Genomic DNA, 11,024 nt, shown 5'->3' on the forward strand with positions numbered 1-11,024 from the left:
AGTTTTGACAGCCCGCCCGGGGCACGGCGGGAAACGCCGCCCGAACGTCACCGCGTCTCCTAGGAGACGGCGCGCCGCGCGGGGCACCCTGGGAAGTGTAGTGCGCACCGAGCCCCCGGAGCGGGCCCGCCCGGCCGGGACTCCGAGACCCGGGACTCCGTGTCCCAGCGGCCGCTGCCCCGCGCCGCTCCGTGCTTGTGCGGCGGCCCCGCTACTGCCCTGGGCGGGCGCCGCGTGGGGGGACCGTTACTCTCCCGGGAGGCTCCGGGGCACCGGCGGCTCCTCCTCCCGCCGGGCGCTGTGGAGCGTGAGTTGCTCCGCTCGTGTTCCCCGGGAGGTGCCGCTGAACTCCCGCTGTCCCCGGGTAGCGTGTTGCTCCCGTGGTGTATCGGGAGTTGGGTTGATAATGTCGGGTAGAGGCCTGGGATTTGTAATGGCTGCGTGTGGTTGTGGAGTGGGAGTGGGAAAGGGAGGAATTTTGGTTTCTTTGACTGATTTCCAAGCTCCTGACGGAGGGATTTAAAATCGTAGCATCATTTTAGTTGGAACAGACCCTCAGGGTCATCGAGTCCAGCCATAACCCAACTCTGGCACAAACCATGTCTCTAAGAGCCTCGTCTAAATGCCTTTTAAACCCCTGCAGGGATGGTGACTCCAGCAGTTCCCTGGGCAGCCTGTTCCAATGCCTGACAGCCCTTTCTGTGAAGAATTTTTTCCTAGATCCAATCTGAACCTCCCCTGATGCAACTTGAGGCCATTTCCTCTTATCCTATCACTTACAACTTGGAAGAAGAGACCAACACCCTCCATGCTGCATCTGCTGAGTCGAGTTCAGCGGTGAGGCCGATCCAGACGAGCTCCTTCCTTCGCAGTCCCTGGTCATGTCTGTTGCTTTTGATCTGCAGTGGGTTTGCAGCTCGGCAGACGGTGCCCCGAGCACGCTGCGGTGCAGGAGTGCCTGACGGGCACCCAGCTGCCAGGTGACACCGGCCTGTGTCCCCCACTGCAGTGAGGAACAGGGCAGCCAGCAGCCCTCGCAAGCAAAGGTGATGTGAGGGCTCTGCGGAGATCGCCTCTCTGCGAAGAGCAAGTCTTCCTGGCATAGTTTGACAGAGTGCCCATCCATCCTATACAACTGTATTGTGCATAGTTTTCTTTCATCAGATGCTGTTTGAAAGCCGCACCTTCCTGCGTGGGTGGATGCTTCTCACAAAAATAGTTAGCAAGGCCTCTGTGCTGATAATCCTTTCTCCTTCCCCATCTGAAAGTACGTGTTCTTAGCAGCTTCCCTATTTCCTACCAAGACGTTTGCCACATTGCAGACCAAGCCTCAGATTTGGATCTCCTCACCCTGATCCTTGTAGCAGCTTAACATAATCTCTACAGTTCTTGTGCAATGTTTTCTAATCATTTGTTCTGAGTTTTATGAAGTGTCGGGACACCAGATCTGTAAGTTCTTGGGGACCTAAGTACTTCAGATGCACAAATTTCTTTCTTTGTGAAGTTCCCTTAAATCTTCTAGAACCGCAAGAGTGGTTTCGTGTTGTATCTGTTCCCTCTGTAAGAGGATCCCATCAGTCTTAGAATTAAGGTTTGTTCTCTCCAGATCTCCCTGTATTTCCATCTTCTGAAGTTGAACCAGTCTGCTATGTTATTTCCTGGACTAAAGTGTTCTCATACAAAATCTGTTTTTCTCCATCTACTCAGATAATTGAATCACGCGCTCAGTCCGTGAATTGAGTGGAGCACAAGCAAGAGCTCCAGCAGGAGCAGATCAATACGCTAGAAGGTGCTGAAGATAAAGGCACTGTAACTGAAGCACTGATGGTCACAGGAGCCTCCTACATGGCTCACTTCTTGTCTAGGTTGCTAAAGTCCTGCTGAAGAAACAACAGGCTGTGAATGTAGCTCGGCACAACGCAGCTCCATCTCTGTGATGAACAAGTGAGCACAGACAAAGTGTTGGATACAAGGCAGAAAGGGCTTTTTGAATTTTTCATTTCTTCCTTTGCCTTTTCGTGATCTGAAAACCTGGGGAGCACCTTTGCTTCCCCAGAGAGAAAATGGACAGTGAAAAACAACTTGAACAACAGGGAGACTGTTGATGCAGCCTTCTTACTCCAGCCAGAGGAGGCATCAGGCTTGCAGGCTGTGTCCTGCTGGGGGAGTTCAACCACCCCAACGTCTGCTGGAAAAGTAGCACAGCAAGCTCTACACAATCCAGGAGATGCCTGGAGTGCATTGAGGATGATTTCCTAATCCAGGTAATGGACAGCCGTACCGGGGTGGTTCAATACTGGACCTGATGGTCACCAATGCGAGTGAGCTAATCGGTGACGTCAAGACTGGAGGCAGCCTGGGCTGCAGTGATAGCATAACACACTTGTGAAGTTCACAGTCCTGATGAATGTGAGACAGGCAAAGAGTAAAGTAAGAACCCTGAATTTTAGGAAGGGCAAGTTCCACCTCTTCTTCTGTGGCCAAAACACTGCCATTCTACCTGTAGCAAAACTTTTTCTCCTCCTGAGGAGGGCTAGCATGAAGAAGAGATTACAGATGATGCCAGGTAGCGTGTCATTGTGATCCAGAAGAATATAAAGAAACAGACCATTACCTTTAGTGCTGAAAATATGTTCACTGATGATGATGCGTTATATGTACAACTCTACTTTTTCTCAGTTGCTCCGGCCTCATCTGGACATGATTTTTGTGCAGGGTTTAATGGTGGTGTGGTGGGACAGAGGCTGCCTCTGGGAAATACTTGGTTGTGATTGTCCCGTCTTTCTCATGTGCTGGATCTGCTGAGCCACCCCAAAGCACAACCAAAGACAAACTCAGGATGGAAATGTGGAGCACCCAGCTGAGCCTTGGCCACATCAGGTAGAGGAGATACACCTGTGGGGAGTTTGGGGAACACCCAGGGCTGTCCCTGCCACATGAGAGCTGCTGTAGGGCAAGCACAGCTCTTGGGTTTCAAGGGGAGTAACTGCCCGGGAGCTGCAGGAACATGTCACAGGAGGGTGCTGCTGGCTGGTGGGTGTTCAGAGCTCCAACAGGACGGCTGTTGCAGCTCACTTTCATTGGAAAGCTCAGAGATGCTGGGGACTGATCTCTCATCTTGCTGTTGTTTGCCATCTGTCCTTTTTACTTGCCTGGATAGAGTATTTGTCTCATGGGGCAGAGTTCACCTCTGTGGTTTCTATGGTACTGGCATTACTGATGCTGGAGGTAGTAGATTTGTCAGCTTTCTGAGGTGAGGTCTTGTGTTTAAACTCTGAACTGGCAAAGCTTGAAGTGGGTATGGCTTAAGTGTCTGCCCTCTCCTGGAGACAACCTCTGGCTAAAGGCAGGCAAGGTGTTCAGTCCTCCTGAGGCAGCTGGTGAAGGGGTGAGATGGCAGCCTCTCTTACTGAGACATTTGTATCCTCAGAGTCAGCACCTTCAGCTTATTCCCTGTGGGCGTTGAGAATAGGTACCTGCTGTTCCCTCCCCAGCTGTCCCTGGAGCTGAGCCGGCAGGGTCTGACCATCTCATCTGCCTTGTTTAATCAGGAGTGTTGTTGTCATCCACCCGAACCCTCTGTCAGGGCAATACCGTGCTCCACATGCTCTGCTGGTTGTTAGTTCGACAGTACCTTACTTGCATTTTGCTGAAATGACTGGAAATAATAATCTCCAAGAAGAGGTGCTCATTTGAACTGCCTAAGCTCTAATTCATTCCCAGCTGCCCTCACTTTCCTTTCTCGCCATGCCTGGCCGCTGGGAACCAGCTTTGCTTGTGCCTCAAATCTCCACTAGCTTGGCACCTTCTCTTCCCCCACTCGTACCCAGCGGCTCTGACCTGGTCCCTGGAGAGAAATGAGTGACGTCGGAGCTTCCTTGTTGAGGATCCTTAGATCTTTCTGGCTGTGTTTAGTTGTATCCTCTGTCTAACCCCAGCTGCCCTTGGACAACCGCCAGATGTCTGAACCGTCACAGGTTTAGCTGAGGATTCATGTCACTGTTCCCAGCGCTCGCTTCCCCATACAGCTTTGTGTTAAAGTAAAACAGCATCCAGAGAATAAGGATCGCTCTTGTGGGAGAAGACAGCAATGTCTCGGTGGGGTGTCTGTGTCCCCGGTGTGCTTTTGGTTTGAGTGAGGTGTGTTTTTGTGTTTGGTTTGGTTTGGTTTTTAAGTTATTAGGAAAAACACAACACTCCCACTCATCTCCCTCAGGCTAATGCTGATGGCATAAGGGCTACAGTGTGATTCGGTGTCATCATGAATATTCGTACAGAAAGGATCTTTCATTCTCTGTGTTCTCCAGAACAGTAAATAAGTATCACTAAGACACAATGTTGTACTGCTTATAACATAAATGACTTGCTTCTGCTTTCCTTCCACAGCTCTTGAAACCTTTTCCTGACCCTGTTAAAGAACCGTTTAGGTAGGAACCTGAGAGGGATAGTCACACAAATGGCAATTTGGTAACTGAAATGGAGTTAAAGGTTGTCTTAATTCCTTGTCTGTTTTTCTGATATTTCTCTCTCTTGACCATAAGCATATTAATTAGTGGAGAAGTATTGGTGAACACTGAGTGTGGAGGTCAACGTAGCCCTATTATTAGGTTTTCTTTATGAAAGAATATTGTATCAACTTGGCGAGATGTTTTCAATAATGAAACTTCATTTCAGTTCTCCTATAATTAAATATAGATTCCCTATTTATTTCTCTAGAAGCCTAAGGCCTTCCCTTATCATGTCACTCTCCCACCTCTTGTAAAGCTGTGATTTCATGAGATCTGTCTGTGCTGTCAACATCAACTTAAAATATGCCCACCCCTTTGCTTTTTCCTGCACTGGCCTCACTCAGCCTTCTGAATTTCTGCCACTGCAATTGCTGGTGTGCTGTAAATCCGATCAGGGAGCCGAGCTGCTTCTAACAAGAGCATCATTGTGTGTGTTTTGCTTTGTTTTTTCCCACAGCGGTGTGCTTCACAGTGCTGCTGCAGGGAAAAGTTGTGCTGGCACAACTGAGATAACAATGTGAACAGGGCCAGGTGGGGAGGCAGAGGTTCTGCTACCAGATCATTCATCTGCTGAAAATGCAATGGAATTGCTCAGCAGAACTGCCTTCTGCTGCTCTGGGGCGTGACATTGTCAGAAACCACATTTCTCCACGTGATAAGAGGTGTCACAAAGGTAGACAGTGGAGTCTTAGGCTCAGCAAGTTCATCCTTGAACTTTTGACCTAACCTGCTACCCGCTTCATTTCTTCTAGAGAGAAGCAAGAACTTGCTGAGAGAGGCAGAGTGGTTTAGTCTGTCTTCGGATGAGGTTTCCACCTCAGTTTAGCCTCAGGGGCTTCAGCTCTGATGAGCTTCCCAGCACCGCAGAGATCAAGGTGCCTGAAGGTAAGCGTGGCTGGTTCCTGCGCCCTCGGGATCTGAAGAGTCTGGCTGGGTTTTCCGCAGTAGTGCAGACAGTAGAGGTCTGTAGAACCTATTTATGTCTCCTGTTCAGGGCATTCCAGAGGTCACACTGATAATTTGCTGTGCCCAGTTTCACTGATAGGCACCTATAGGCAGGAAGGCAGTACAATCTGGAATAGTGGCCTAGCACTCGGGCCACAGTTAAAACTTTGCTTTGAGAGCACTATTACTATGCCAGGACAGAGGTAACGTGTGTGTACCTGTCTGTTCTTTCATCCTCCCTCCCTGTCTAGTGTCAGGGTAATGGAAAGCTGCATGTGAAGGGCAATTATGATACTTATCGCTTCCTCTGACAGCGCCAAGATACCACTTTTTAATGTGGCTCCATTTTTGTTTTGGTGCTGACACACAGCCAGTGAGATTAGGAAGGTGAAAATTGCTCACTTCAAGAAAGTTCATCTCTCAGCCTTTTTATCCTTTTGGATTTATGCCTTGCTTTTAGGATATAAAACTCCCTTGTGTTTGCGTTAACACTTAGCATTAAAGGAAATCAGGAACAAAGGGCTAATGTTCCTTTAAAAGAAAAAATTCATGCCCTACTTTAGTAAGATGCTTAGGATTCTTGTGAATGGAGGCTGTAAGGCATATTAAACTGCCCTGTGTTCTGTTTTTCCAATTTACTAATCCTGCTGATTCAGACTTTACTAGCAAACCTGCTACAATTAATTGCTTTGTAGGTGCAGTCGTAACATGTCAGGCTGCTGTTAGGACTATGCCTAAGGAGCCTTCATGTACCATCAAAGGGTTAAGTTTTTCTCTATAACGTTTACTCTGAGGCACAAGCCAGGTAGGGACTCCTATATAGAGCTTTACTGATCAAAGTACCCCTCATTTAATAAGAACCTAGTTACATGTTGCTTAGTATTAGTAGTAAATATTTATACTGTAGTAGCATCATAAACCCCGACCAATACTGCAGTAGGGGATCCCAGTGGCTGTGTTGGCAGCTTCCTAGGACACTTGGGACCATGATTCACTTATATGGGTACCTATTTTTATTTGAGCTTATATAGCTTGTGGGGATGCTTGTTGGTATTTCTCTGTTTCAGCAAAAGATGAATGAGGATGTTTTTGTGTTAAGAGTTTGACGCGGATTGCAGTCCACACTGAACCAGCAGTGCTGGAGGGACTGTTGTTTGTTCTTAGGGTTCACATGTGGAGTAAGGAGTACAGGGAAGGTTAATTCCTTGTTCTGTTGGTGGAAATTGTAAAGATACCTCCACGCTGTGTTTTGAGCTGGAGGAGAGCAGTGCTGGAGGCTAGAAATAGCTGGAGTGGATGACCCCAGCAGTGACCTGTCTGCCAGCCGGCCCGAACTAAAGCCGCATGGCCTTTAATGTTAACTAAAACATGCCCTCTTTACTGTAGTGAACAAATAATAGATGGAAAGGATATTGGCTTCCCTAGGCAGGCAAGCTCTTCTTGACTTGTTTGTTACCTGGATTTACCAGAACTGGAAGCTGTGAGGTGTGGGGCTGACCCAAGGGAGGCGACTCAAGGAAGGGAAACAGCCGTTTGGATAAATCATTCACAGACCTGCCCAGTCCCACACTCTACCTGGGGCCTGTTGGCTGTCATCTCACGCTCTCTTGCTTAGACCTCCACCTTACACGTTTATAACACAGGGCTGTGTGTTCTCTGCTTCCAGCGCTGGGACAGGCACTGATGGAGGGCCTGATTTGCGGTGCGTCAATCAGCTTTTGCAGTCGCCAAGCTTGCGGATGGAGAGATGCTGTGGTGCTTGTCTGCAATGGGGGGTTTCCTCCGTGTCAGAGAATTCCGAGCTGTACCCCTTTGCTTCAGCCCTCTCCCGTGGGATGGGCTGTATGATCTTGTCTTCTGAGCTCTCCCTTGGTGGACCAGAAGAAATTGATAATTTTGTGTGTTGTGTCTACTAATGCCTTCAAGTGTTTTTTCCCCAAATATATTGCAAGTTTTGGGTTATGTTGGATATTGTTTAAACTGTTGACTAGCTTAAGCTCTGGGATATATAGCTGGGCTTAGGTTGTGCCATCTCGGAAGACTCTATACATCACAAGAACAGAACAGATACAGACTCACCATAGATAATATCCTGACAAGACCCAATATGGAGTAGCTGGCTTGACAAGTGTTGGTAAATTGCCTCCTCTTCTGTGGCTCAAAACAGGCTAAGAAATCTGTGTTTTTTGAAAAGAAGCTTCCATGACCCCCATAAAGGGGAGGCTGCTATGTTATTTTATGAGAATAAAGTGCCATAGTGGCATAAAGGGCCTTGTGAAATTTCCTAATATGGTTTAATTATTTTTTTTACTCAATTTTCCTCTAGAGAACCTACTTTTAGAATTGCTAGCAGCTGAAGGAGAAGAGATGAATGAACAACACTGAGTTCAGAAAGCCTTAGAGTATGGGGAAAGAGGACCATGCCTATTTGATCATAAAGGCTTTGTAGTCTAGCAGATGGGATAGTGCAGGAGATAGATCTGTGGTGTTCTCTTTGCTGCCTGCTTCTCAGTCAATACCTTGGGACGTGGCATAGAGCCAGGGATGCTGTAAAGGGGGCCCAGCAGAGCTTGGTTAGGACTGGTTTGAAAAGCAGGCAGAGACTGGTGGTACTGGGAGCAGCAGTCACCAAGGGGGAGCTTGAGCACAAATCAAGACAGGACACAGGGGTGGGGGCTGCTCTTGTGACCTTCATCTCATTCAGTTGCATGAACTGAGGCTTTGCTTTGAAGATCAGTCTGAGATGAGTTATAATAGTTTTTCCTCTCCAGGGAACAGCTGCTTCCCAGAGTTGAACTCTGCTGCTTAGAGTGGATCTGAATGTGTGAATAGCGATTGGCAGATCACGGCTGGGATATAAAAGCCTGTTGAGTGGCTTGTGTCAGATTGAGCCTGAAAGTGACTTGATGAATCCAAGAAACAGTGAAAAGAGAGAGACCAATTCTCCGTCACGCAGCGTGTGCCACCAGGTTAAACTCTGTGTAACGGCAGGAGTTGTTTTCTCCGTGCTTTTCTCAGCCTTTATCGAAAACAAGTTCCCTTTCTGCCACAAAGAGTATTGTGGAAGATTGCCTTCCACCTGCAAATATTGAGATCCTTTTTAAAAAGTAAGTGCAATTATTTATCCTGCCCCCGCGCTTATCAGTAGGGGAATTGAAGCAGTGCTATGTTAGTGGCTTGATCTGCCTGTGTGATCCAAAAGCACAGCCAGGATTAGCACAAAGGAAAACTTTGCTAATTTTGCAGTTTCCCCCAGTAAAACCCTTCTCAGCCAGAATCAAATGAGTGCCTAAATCTGTCTGAAAGGCATGTTTCAGAACCCGTGAGCCTTGTCTTGCTCCAAGCAGAACTTGTAATTTAGCATTGAAAGCTTTTGGAATTTGGATATAACAGCAAATTTTTAAGAAAATACTGAACAAGGCTGACTGCTCATCCCTCTTCCTACAGCCCCCAAGAAAGACCCGTGCAAAAGGAAACACTATAATGCTTGTGAGAGTCATCCTGTGCAACTGATGTGTCTAATTTCAGAGCAAGATTACTTCTGAAGAAGAGAGGATTAAAACAGGGGAGGGGAGAAGTTCCCCTGCGGGAGATTGTCAACAGATGTTCCATTATAGTTCAAAGCGTGCTAGCAAAAGGCTTCTGCTGCAGGGATATATTAATTCTGGGCAGTTCATCACAGGGAGACTTGTTTTACGACTGGGAGGATACCTTGGGTAGCTTAGCTCTTTATTTGAACAGTGGGTGGGGGTTTGGGTCTACCTGTAAACAGAGAGGGAGCCGAACAGTAGGAACAAACACATAGTTATTTTCTTGCAGCTGTGACCACGGTCCGTCTGATCAAGATCACGCTGGTTTTGTGGTTCAGGGAGTTATTCGGCTGATGGGTCTTTCAAAAGAAAAGTTATTACAGAGGAACTGAGGCTACCCATTGTTAAACTGCTGGGGCACGTGAGGCAGATCTGTGTTGAGGATGTCTTTTAAGTATGGTTATTAGACAGGAAGTGGGAAAAGGCACAAGGAAGGCTGTGCAGGCTGTCAAGCAGATGAATACATCGATCCCTTTGTTTTTAAAATGCACAGATCGATCAAGTTCGACACTGTCTAGGACCCTATTTATGTAACAGTTAATGATTACTTATAAAAGCTTAGTAACATTGCAGAATCGGCTATGGTGGGGGATCTAGTTTGAAAGCTATGTATCACCAGCCACAAAAGGTCCTGTTCTGGGCAGGTTGACGTGCTCTGCCTTCTGAGACTGTTTTGAAGTTGTGCTTTGGGTAAAGGTCAGTTTTTCTCAGATCTGTGAGGAAACATGTGCCTTCCAACATTAGAGTGGGGAAGAGTCTTCATTCAAATGTAGTTGGATGTAGAAGTTTGAAGACCTTGATTATCTTACAAAGTTCTGGGGGATTTAAAAACACAAACCAAGCCAAAACAAAACAAAAAACCAAACCAAACACGAATGGTTTTGGTGGCCTAATACTGATGGAGACTTTTGTATGAGCAATCATGGTCTTCCAGCTTTGCTTATCACTTAGCTACCTATCAGTAGTACCACAGATTTGATTGTTTTATGGACAGGAAGGCAATGGTTTATTTTCTCTTTATGGGAGACAGAAGGGAGGAGTGGAGAGAAGATCTCTCGCCCACTTCAGTAAAGCAGAGGTAGCAATTAGATGGGAGCATCCCTGGCAGAGGTTCAGGACGTGCATTTGGGAAAACTCTTCCCCTTCCCCCATGACAAATCCACACTTCTACTGAATTTAGTGTTGTCATAGAAAATTGAGTATAAATAATGCGGAGGTGTACGGTCTCCTGTTTCCTTCCAAGGTGTCTGGGAAATGACAAGAGGCGTTTTCAGTTCTCCCCTGGGTGTGAGAAGAACATCATTTGGCTACTGGCTGAAAGCTTCCAGGTTATGCATCATTTTGTAGCCTTCATTACTGAAAGTTTACTGCTCTGCCTCCCTGCCTTGCTTCTGCGCTCCTGCCGCCTGGATCAGTGCGAGGTCTCTTCTGTTCTGCTTTAGCGACAGCAAGCGCAGGGGACTGTTATCCACGGGAGAGCCTCATGGGCTTGTTGGTCTTACAAGATCCGCACACTGCCTTCTCCACTCCAGTGCTCCTCATGGCAGTTTCTCTGTCTCTGAGCACTGTCTGTAGCCTTATTTACAGACTTGCAGTGTGACATGATGGTGAGAACAGTGTCTAAAGGTGAACTGCAGGCACTGAGCCATGAAGGACAACTGTGTGGGCAGACAACTGGCACGTAGCACAGGTAGCCCTGCCCTTGGCGCAGCAGCCCTAACACTCTCCCTTTTCAGCTGCTCAGATCCCCTTCCCTTCAAAACACGAGTCTGGAGCGAGGAGGAAGGGAGGGCAGAGCAGGCAGGTGCATCTTAAACTCTGCTTTTCTTTTATCTCTTTCCCTCTTTTTTTAGCTTTAAACATAAGTAATTTGAGTCTTGTTCCCTTGCTAATTAATAATGTAATTGTGCCTTAGCCTAGGAGGCATTAAAACTCAGCCTCATCAAAAGCAAGGGTTGTGTTCAAGGGGACGTGCTGAAAT

This window comes from Patagioenas fasciata, chromosome 6 (genome assembly GCF_037038585.1).
Source record: "Patagioenas fasciata isolate bPatFas1 chromosome 6, bPatFas1.hap1, whole genome shotgun sequence".
NCBI classification, from domain to species: Eukaryota; Metazoa; Chordata; class Aves; order Columbiformes; family Columbidae; genus Patagioenas; species Patagioenas fasciata.